The sequence below is a fragment of the Lemur catta genome, chromosome 13 (genome assembly GCF_020740605.2).
Source record: "Lemur catta isolate mLemCat1 chromosome 13, mLemCat1.pri, whole genome shotgun sequence".
NCBI classification, from domain to species: Eukaryota; Metazoa; Chordata; class Mammalia; order Primates; family Lemuridae; genus Lemur; species Lemur catta.
This window is the reverse complement of record NC_059140.1, coordinates 74,853,893-74,864,288: the sequence shown is the minus strand read 5'-3', so window position 1 is coordinate 74,864,288 and position 10,396 is coordinate 74,853,893. Positions and strand designations below refer to the sequence as shown.

Sequence of the window (10,396 nt, the reverse complement as noted above, 5' to 3'; positions counted from 1 at the left end):
CTCCCTTGCCCAGGCTGGAGTGCAGTGGCTATTCACAGGTGCAGTCATAGCGCACTTGAACTCCCAGGCTCAAGCGATCCTCCTGCCTCAGCATCCTGAGTAGCGGGCATCACCGACCGGTGCCATTGCATTTGGCTTTAGGATTTAGATTTGGATAAAACCGGTTTAGATTTGAATGACACTACTCCAGATTTCTCGGGCACATTTGCGGGATGTGGATTCTCTGGGTGAATGTGTTAGAACTGGGGGAAGGTCAGCAAGACCTTAGGAAGGACCCACTCCCCTGCATTTGGGTGGCTGCACTCCAGTGCTGTGGTTCCTGTGGTCCCTAGTCCTGGCACTTACCCTCCTTCCCTCTCTCCTTTTCCTACCCGCCTCTACTCCCCAGCACTCTGCTTGCCAGCTCATGCTCTCTCTTTCTCTCTCTCCTCTCTCTCTCTCCATCTCCAATGGCTCTGGCTTCACAAACACAGTGCTTGAAGCACCTAGTTCCTGGGATTTATATGAGCCAAGTGGCTTTGGGCAACAAGTTTTTCTCAAGCCCAAGCATCAAAAGACACTTATTTCAACACTTCATGGAAAAATAGTAACTGAGGAAATCAATAATCTAATCCCAAGCAGAAGAATGGATTTTTGTGAGGCTATCTCTATGGTTTCCTGACTCTCTTTTTAAAGAGGTATAATATTAGCCTCTTAAATCTTTTCCCTCTTGTGTGATTTTTAAAAAATTTTTGAACCTTAGTTTACTAAACCAATGTAAACTTCTTGCAGGTAAAAACTATGTCCTGAACTAAGTATTATATGGTAACAAGTTGTCTTCAAGAACTATATGTTTATTAATGACAATTAGAAGACTAAGAGAACGTTTTTTTTGTAGGCATACATTCTTCATGGCTAGAATTGAACTTCCTATCTTTTTCAAAGGGATTTTTTGATGGAGCAAAAGAACACAAATGCGATTAGAAGAGGACCTGCTATTCTGAAGTGCTAGGCCTTAAATAAAATTAAAATTTAAAAAAATTAAAAAAAGAAAGAAGAGGATCTGCTAGAGCAAGAGAAGAATGCTAAGAAGGGGAAGAGGGAAGGCTGTGGAAGCCGAAGCCAGCACCAAAGGGCTTCCACTCCAAAATGTCCCCTGAACTTCTCCAGCAGCTAAGAAACGTGCCCTGAGGGAGTTTGCCCTAAATGAAGGGTTAGATGCTATCTCTATCCACAAGGAGTAAAAAGAAAGAATTTACATGCATATCTCCAAAAGCTGAAAAGTTTAGCAGAGGACCTGCATTTTTCTAAAGCCAGATGCCAATCCCATCACAGTCTAGGACTAGAGGAGTCAAGGACAGAGACTGGCCTGGTGGGGCAAAGTCACTCCACAGGACACAAAACATCTGTCACCTTGATGAAGAGTGAACCTCTACTGAGAGTCCACTCTCCCAGTGCCCCTCCGCCTGACTGTCGTCCCAGCTTGGTGTTCAGGGAAAACAGGACTCAGTCTTGGAAGGTAAGGAAGCTGCTGGTTTACTTGGTTATCTGATATGCCAGCTCTGTGCAATTATTTTTAGTCCTCAGTGAGCTACTATAGACACATACTAGTGTCCCACAGGTTAACAACTGTCCTTGAGAAAGAACTGATGTTAGATACTTGCAGGTACTCTTTCAGGCAAAACTTTCACTTACTTAAAAAAGTTCCTAAATTTCTTTTACATACGTTCCCCTTCCTCTCTTCTCTCCCTTTCTTTTTTCCCTTCCCTTCTCTGGAAAATAAAATAAAAACAAAACAAAACAAACAACAGGTAGAAGCAATTTGATAAACAGCAGCACGCGTTTTCTTGATTAGAGTGAGAGACAGTGTTGTTCAGGCTGCAGGTGTCCCTGGTGGAGCAGGGAGGGGACAGGAACGAGTAGTTGTTGGACACTCACCATCTGCTAGGCATCGTAAATGTTTCACCTCTTATAATCCTCGCAACAAGTCTTTGGAGTGGGTGCTATTTTCCTTAGTTTACAGATGAGGAAATTAAGGTTGCCTAAGCTTACCCAGTTAGTGGTCTAAATCCACATCTTCTGGCTCCAAAGCCCAAGTCCCTTACCTGCCACCTTGCATGTGTATCTCTTTACTATTGTAGGCTTGGGTGCTAAAGCCAACCATATCAAAAAGATATGCTCCAAAGGTGGCAAAATGACAGTGCAGTAATGCCTCCTTCAAGGGTCATTGTGGCGAATGAAATAAAATGATGTTCTTTACCAATTATTAAGGAGAAATTGCCACAATGGGAAGACGATGAGTCAGAGAACACGGCCGAGTGGTAGCAGCCCAGCACTCCCCACCCAAAAGTGAGGGGCCCAGGTAAGCACAGGGCACCCACTCCCTCCTGAGTGCCCCCCCCCTGCTCTGAGTCCACCAGGGCTTGGAAACCTGGTGCCCCTTAAGGTGGCTGTGAGAACCATCTTTGTTATTCATCACTAAAACCTCCTCTGGGTTCCCTCTGGCTCAGTTGCCTGGCCCAGCAACCTGAGTGTCATCACTGATTCCTCCCTTTCCCTAACTCCCCACAACCAGCGCACCCTCAAGTTCTGGGGATACTGCTTCAATGTGTCTCTGATCTGTGTCACTTGGGCCTCCATTTCCGAGGCCACCATCTTCTGCTCGCTCTACTCCAACCCTGGGCTTTAGCCTTAAGAAATTCCAAGCGACTTTTCTAAGGTAAATTATGACATGATCGTGATATTCTCCTACATTAAAAATCCCTCCATGACTCCTCGTTCCCTCAAGAGGAGGCTTAACTGCTTAGTGGACCGTCCTGGGCCATTCACGGTCAGGCCTTGCTTCTCTGTCCAAGCTCTGCCATCCAGAGCCACTGGCAGGTCCTGGGATGACAAACTGTGCCCTCTCAGCCCCTTGCTGTTCTTTCTAGCAGGAAAGCCCTCTACCTGTCCAGCTCCCGCTTGTCTTTCAGCTCCCCTGACCACCCCCTGTGCCCACTAGCCCGAGCCCCACCCCACCATGGCATTCTCACCAGGGCTTACAACTGCCTGGGATGGATGTAAGAGTATAACATATTGTTTTGGTTTTTGTTTGTTTTCAGCATTTAAAAAAATGACATGGAAGTGGAAATACATAGTGGCAATCTTTTTTTTTTTTTTTGAGACAGAGTCTCACTTTGTTGCCCAGGCTAGAGTAAGTGCCGTGGCGTCAGCCTAGCTCACAGCAACCTCAAACTCCTGGGCTTAAGCGATCCTACTGCCTCAGCCTCCCGAGTAGCTGGGACTACAGGCATGCGCCACCATGCCCGGCTAATTTTTTTCTATATGTATTTTTAGTTGTCCAGATAATATCTTTGTATTTTTAGTAGAGATGGGGTCTCGCTCAGGCTGGTCTCGAACTCCTGACCTTGAGCGATCCACCCGCCTCGGCCTCCCAGAGTGCTAGGATTACAGGCGTGAGCCACCACTCCGGGTCCACAGTGCAATTTTTAATTCTATAGATTATTCTTCTTCCAGGAGACAAAGAACCAGGGCACAAATAGCCAAAAGATCTCTCAAAGCTGGTAAATGTGCAAAAAGTGCAAGATAAGTATTCATGTGGCAAAAAGTTAAGTATTTGGTAGAAAACATTTCCGACGTACTTTTAAGACAAGGGACTCTGAACTCCCATTTATAACACAGGAAAGGCATCTGGGCATGTTGGAGGCAGCCCCCAAAGGGTACCAATGCAGCGTGCTGCAGCCATCACCAAGCCACCAAACTGCGGGGTGTCATCAGGAAACACAGAACACACCACTGTGCTGCTTTGACTATATATTACTTTCTTCAGAGCCAGGGTCTCTCTAGGGATGGCTGACAAAGATAATCAAGAGCAATTTGAGACTTTCTAAATAAAGGTAGATTTATAAAGAGAAAGACAGACAGCAGATCTGCAATCTGTACAGTTGAAGGACAATGGGGAAGTATGAGGAAGTGAATTCAGTCGTGAAAAGCACAGGTAGGGTGAACCTACAGGACTAGAAATAGTGGTATTCATTACAGTTTGATCGAAGAATTAATAATTTAGGGACACTTGTGGGGAAAATACTACAGTAATTTACAGTAGCATTTTAAATACTATTTGCTGTCTACTATACTAGTAACTTGTAGTTTAAGGAGGATTTATGGAATTTTAGAGCATAGTTATAATCAAACCCAGCACCTCGTGTTTTAGGTGAAGGAACTAGAGCCCAGAGAAGGTCAGTGCCTTGCCCAGGGTCAGGCATCACCTTATGGCAGAGCTAAAGCTTGAACCTATGATTTCTGACTGTTAATGCTCTTTCCATCAGATTATTTAATATGAACACACTGGAACTGATGATAGAGGCTCAAAATAGAGAAGCTGGAGACAAGGCCAGGTAAATGACATATTGTTAAGGAAAGCTAAGAATGTTGTGTGGCACTACCCTAAAGGTTTGAGGCTGACATGGTGGAGCAACAGTGTTCTCTCACAAAATAGCCCTCTGTGTCACTGTCCGAGGCAGGAGGCTGGGCCCGATGGTCTGCTGATCTGAACCCATTTGGATTCCTCACTCAGAGGCTCTACTCCCTGGAGCACTCCCTTCAAGGCTGGATATCCAAGCCAATTCCAGCCATTCTAGGAATGTTGAGGTCGATGGAATTCTCCCCACACTTGCCGGGTGGGAAGGGGAGACAGCTGCCAGTGGAAGTGGTATGAATGATGGCAGGGCCGTCCATCCCAGAAAATCCTGCTACTGCCACTGCTGGGAGTCCGGGAGTCAGAACGCTTAGCACGGGGAAGGCTGGGAGTGGGAAACATCTCAAGTATTCTATTCCTCGCCTTTTGGCACTGCAGAAGCAAGAGAAAAATAAAGCAGGGGAACCTGTCGGACAGGACCGTCAAGGCCACTCTTGTTGCTGGAGGCCTCCCCCTGCTAGAAGAGCAGGGATGGTTCTTCCTTCCCAGCAGAGAAGAGGGCAGGACCACAGAGACCAGAGCGAACAGGATGCCTATTTGCCAAGACCTCCAGGGAAGTGCTGGGAACTGCTCTCTCTCCGGGAGAGAGCAAACTTAAGCTTTGTTGCTCTGGGTTGGGGTGACGCTTACAAATGCCTAAACAACATAATCATGGGAAGAAAAGGAGGTTGCTCAAACAGATACAGGCTGCTGCAGAGGCAGAGGGGTGCTGCCGAGGGACTGGATTCCAAATGTTGGTTGCAGGAAGGGGAAAAATAAAAGCCACATTTCACTTTTTTCTTCATGCCGGTCTTCTTTCCTCTGGGTCATTTTATTTTAGTGAGAAGATGGTTCTAACGGGAGAAAAAAGGACACAAAGGACAAGATAGGGAGAGATCTGCGCCAGGGAGCTGATCCATGCAGGTGAGTGTTGCTTTGGGGAGAGATCTTGGTGTCCTTTCCTCCAACACCTTGCAGGATAAAAAGAGTGGCTCTTTTCAACTACCTGCAACATCTACATGCTAACAACCTGTCCTCAGAGGCCACTGTCCCAGCTTGCTGGGTCCGAGCACTGCCCCCAGCACTTTGTCTTGGTGCCTTCACTTGCAAGTAGCACCATGAAAGGTCTGGCAAGGAGCAGACCACAAGAGGCAGCCTCGTTGGACATGCGTCTTTAAGTGGTGACAGACTGGGACGCTGTTTCGTTTCACACATCCTTTCCTCTGGAAGGGGCCAGGCTCATTTGTATTTATGAAGAGGGTTGCAGAAAAAATAAGTATCTGAACTGAATTCTGATTTGGTGATTTCTACCAGCCTAAATATAAACTTTGTGTAACTCAATATCTAAGACATACGGTATTTATCTTTTCCTCGTAAGAAAGAAGCAAATGACTTTTTCTCCCTTACCATTTCCCCTCTTTTTCTTTCAGAAATCTGCTCTATTTTATTTTATGGTCTAAAAAAGGTTGCATCACATTTGGGAATCCACAAAGGGGAAATGGAAAAAATTATTAAAAAGTGAAGAAAAACAGTATTGCTTGCTTAGAAAATAAGACGTATGAACCCTTAAGAATGGGAAAACACCAGCTACTATGGCAGAGAGAAGACATTTTGCCAAATTTAGAACCCACTTGAAAATCACGGGTTCTAAGTTTAGAACTGAACTAAAAAACTTGAGCTCACATTGCATTTGGCATTGGTTAAAAAAAATTTCTAAGCTACTAATTAAAGGAAAAAAATTATACTCTTAGTAGTTCTAGAAGCTGGGAATTATTTTCAAACAAATTCTTTATTGGCTCAATGGAGGGGCCTGCATTTAGAAAAGAAACATTTTTTTCTAATTAAATTTTCCTTACAAAACAATGATTTAAAACTGAGGGAAAAAATATTTTGCCAAAGTCTTTAAGAGTTATAGAATTGTTGTGTAACCTTCTTTGGACCCAATCAAATATACCAGGTGGTCGTACACACATTATACACTAAATGATGGTGTGCAAAACATGGGCCCCATTAATTATATCCTACTGCTAAACTTCAAATAATAAAATGCAATAAAATTTGAAACTATCACTCAAAACGAAAACAAACTCCGACCAGAATTATCTTTATTTTCTAATTTGGATGCTAAGATAGTTATTGCAACATCATTAAGAAATGGATCAGAATTGCTGCTATTCTGATCCATTTAGCAACAACTACAAAAAATTTTAGACCCTAAAAATCCAAAGTAGTAAATCAAGAACCAGTAGTGAATAGATAGCGCTCAAAATGCATCCATTGGCTTAATGTGATTCCAGACAGCTATCAACGTTTGCAATTATGGAAAACTTAAAGATATGCCATCCTCCACATACCTAACATACATACACACGTACACACATGCACACATACACACACACATATATATGATAATCACAGCCTAAGTAGAGCACCCAAATTGGAATCATTAGACAAAAGTTTAAACATGAACATTCAGGCTAAATATTCACCACACAAGCATTCAGAAACATAATTGTTGAGTGAAAAAATAAGTTTTCCTTTCTGTTTACCGCCTTGGAGTCTGGATACATTTTTGAGTGACTTTAGGGGACAGGCTTGGCAACTGGTGGATTTGACACTCTTCCTTCAGAAAGGTCATTAACTCAACAATTCAAAACCCTGTAACTTTAATTTCTAGGCACTTTGAGAAACTTTTGTTGAAGGATATAAAATTCATCTCTGACTTACCTGACTTTGTCTTAACAAGAAGATGCAGTTTGTACTCATGGAAAGAGGGCAGAAATTTAAAGTTGTAAAAGTGAAAAACACTGCGTGTATAAGCAGAAAAGGATTTATCTAAAACATATTTTTGTAACTTACTCGTTTTAATTAAGCAAGTTAAAGGGTCACTTTGTATTTGTGCTAACAGCATGTGCAGCTCTCATTTAGGTAAGGAACAGAGGTTAACCTTTCCAAGATGTGTGCCAAAGTCAGGACACAGATTCCCTGGTCCACTGGGTCACAAACTTCTGAACATGTTCTTCAACATATAGTCTCCTTTCCTTTTAAATGACCCATTAAAATGAAGTTTCTTATATAGTCTCTTCTAGTGTATCTTAAAAATTGTTCTCATTTATTTCAAATTCATCCATATTTATAATAAACTTAATCTTTTGGACAAATTTCCTTCTTTCCTTGGGCCATTATACCTGGATAAGTGAAGGGAAATGAGAGAGAGAAGCTTTATGGGAACAAAAGGATTTCTTGAACTGCTAGGAAGTGGGAAGGCCACTATTCTCAGATAGTGAGCCACTACTCTATAAAGCTTTGGCTTATCTTGGACTCTAGAGATAGAAAGGCCCACACGTCCGCACCCATGCTAGGGAAATTGTGGCCAGTGGTCCTGCCACTCTGGAAGACGGCTTTTGTGACATGAACAGGAATCATAAAAAGCTGGTAGTTTGCTGACATCCATATTCCTGATTGTCTTTGACGTAAAAGTCCCCAGATTCTTAAGCTGTCTTCCAGGCATTTTCAGTTCTTTGACCTATAAATTTTTCCACAGAAATAATAACTGAATAAGTTTAGTGTGGCAAAGAATTAGGTCTCCCACATATTTTTTTTGCCGTTATACATTTACGAAGTCTGAACCCAGGTTTTCATATTTTCCTTTGCCTTATTGTTGTAGGTCTTGGCTCTAAAAGAAGACATAAGAGATACATATTTCGATTAAGAATTTAGGTATGGGCATGGTGGCTCATGTCTGTAATCTCAGCACTCTGTGAGGCCATGGTGGGAGGATCCCTTGAGCTCAGGAGTTCAAAAGCAGCCTGAGCCAAGAGTGAGACCCCATCTCTACTAAAAATAGAAAAAAATTAGCCAAGCGTGGTGGCGACGCCTGTAGTCTCAGCTACTTGGGAGGCTGAGGCAGGAGGATCCCTTGAGACCAGGAATTTGAGGTTGCAGTGAGCTGTGGTGCCACGGCACTCTAGCCTGGGCAACAGAGCGAGACTCTGTCTCAAAAAACAAAAACAAACGAAAAAAAACATTCCATTAGATACCTCCACCTGGAACAGAATAGAGACTCAAGAAATAGTCCCACACGTATATGGCCAATTCATTTTCAACAAAGGTGGTAAGACAATCCAACAGGGAAAAGAAAGTCTTTTCAACAAATTGTGCTGAAACAACTGGATTGTCTTGTGGAAAAAGAAATGGACATTGATCCTTACGTCACACTACACACAAAATCAACTGAAAATGATAGGCCCAAATGTAAAACCTAAAATTGGAAAACTCCTAAACAGACAGAAGAGAAATCTTAGGACACAGAAACCAAACTCTCATAAAAAGAAAAACTGATAAACTAAACTATCATAACTTAAAAATCTGCTCTTAGATAATGTTAAGAAAATGAAAAGATAAGGCATAGAAAGGGAAAATATTTGCAATATGTATATTTGGTAAAGGACTGATACCCAGAATATGTAGAGGATTATAACAACTTGATAATAAGAAGACAATGCAATTTTTCTAAATAGGCAGAAGATTTAAACAGATGCTTCATAAAAGAAGTTACATGGATAGCTGATAAGCACATAAAAAGATACCCAACATCATTAGTTATCCAGAAAACATACATTAAAACCACAATGAGATACTGCTACACACCAGTGAGAGTGGCTGAAGTTAAAAAGATGAAAATACCAAGTGTTGGTCAAGATGTATAACAACTGCTGGTACGAATGTAAAATGGTACAACTACTTTGGAAAACTGCAAGGTTCTTTAAAAATCAAACACACACCTAAGATTCAACCAATCATTCCACTCCTGGGTATTTATCAAAGAAAAATGAAAATAGATGTTCACAGAAAGACTTGTGCAGGAATGTTCATAGTAGCTTCATGTGTAATAGTTAAAACTAGACACAAACCAAATGCTCAACAACAGATAAACGGATATACAAAGGTGGCATATCCAAACAGTGGGATTATCAGTCAGCAATAAAAAGGAATGAACTGCTGATGCTCACGACATACATGGTTTGCAAAATCTTTATGCTGGGCGAAATAAGTCAGACAAAAAACTACATATTATATGTTTTCATGTAGATAAAATGCTAGAAAATGCAGACTAATCTATAAGTGGCAGAAAGCAGCTCAGTTGTCCGAGGCAGGGGTGGAGGAGGGTGAGGACACTTTTGGATGATAAAAACGTTCTGGACCTTGGTTGTGGTGGATTCATGAATATGTGCATTTTTCAAAACTCTGAGTCGTACACTTTAAATAGCTGCAATTTGTCATATACAACTCAATAAAGTTGTCGTTTTCAAAATCTCCAATTGAATATTCTTCAGGCCACTCAAACTTCACATTTCTCAAACTGAGCTCATAAGCTTCTCCTGTTTGTCTTCTTGGCAAATGTTCTGTCTTGGCTAATGTCTTCACCATCCACCTCACCGGCTAAGCTAGATAGCTCGGCAATCACCTACCTGTACTCCTCTTTTGTGCATATCTTTAAACTTGTCCTCAAATTCATCTCTAACTCTTTGTTTTTAATTCAGAACAGTATATTTTTTATTGTAGTAAAATATATATACCATAAAATTTACCATTTTAACCATTTTTAAGGGTACAGTTCAATCGCAGTAAGTAAATTCACAGAGTTGTGCAACCATCACCACCATCCATCTCTAGAACATCTGCATCTTCCTCGTTAAAACTCTGTACCCATTAAACACTAACTCCTCACTCCCCTCTTCCTCCCCTTAGCCCCTGGAAACTGTTCTACTTTCTGTCTCTATGAATTTGACTGCTTTAGGTAGCAGAGTGTGTAAAAGTATATATTCTACCTCATATAAGTGGAATCATTAGGTATGTGTCTCCTTGTAAGTGGCGTATTTCACTTAGCATAATGTCCTTAAGGTTCATCTGTGTTGTGGCGTATGTCAGAATTTCCTTCCTTTTTAAGGCTGAATAATA

The 10,396-nt window shown here is 41.9% G+C and overlaps 1 long non-coding RNA gene across 1 annotated transcript; it reads left to right on the top strand.

The window, feature by feature from the left end:
- Window positions 1–1,450: 1,450 nt before the first annotated feature.
- Window positions 1,451–4,376, top strand: LOC123649148. Its single transcript, XR_006738878.1, has 3 exons — window positions 1,451–1,498; window positions 2,251–2,341; window positions 4,308–4,376. It is a non-coding gene; the product is annotated as an uncharacterized LOC123649148 (long non-coding RNA).
- Window positions 4,377–10,396: the final 6,020 nt, after the last annotated feature.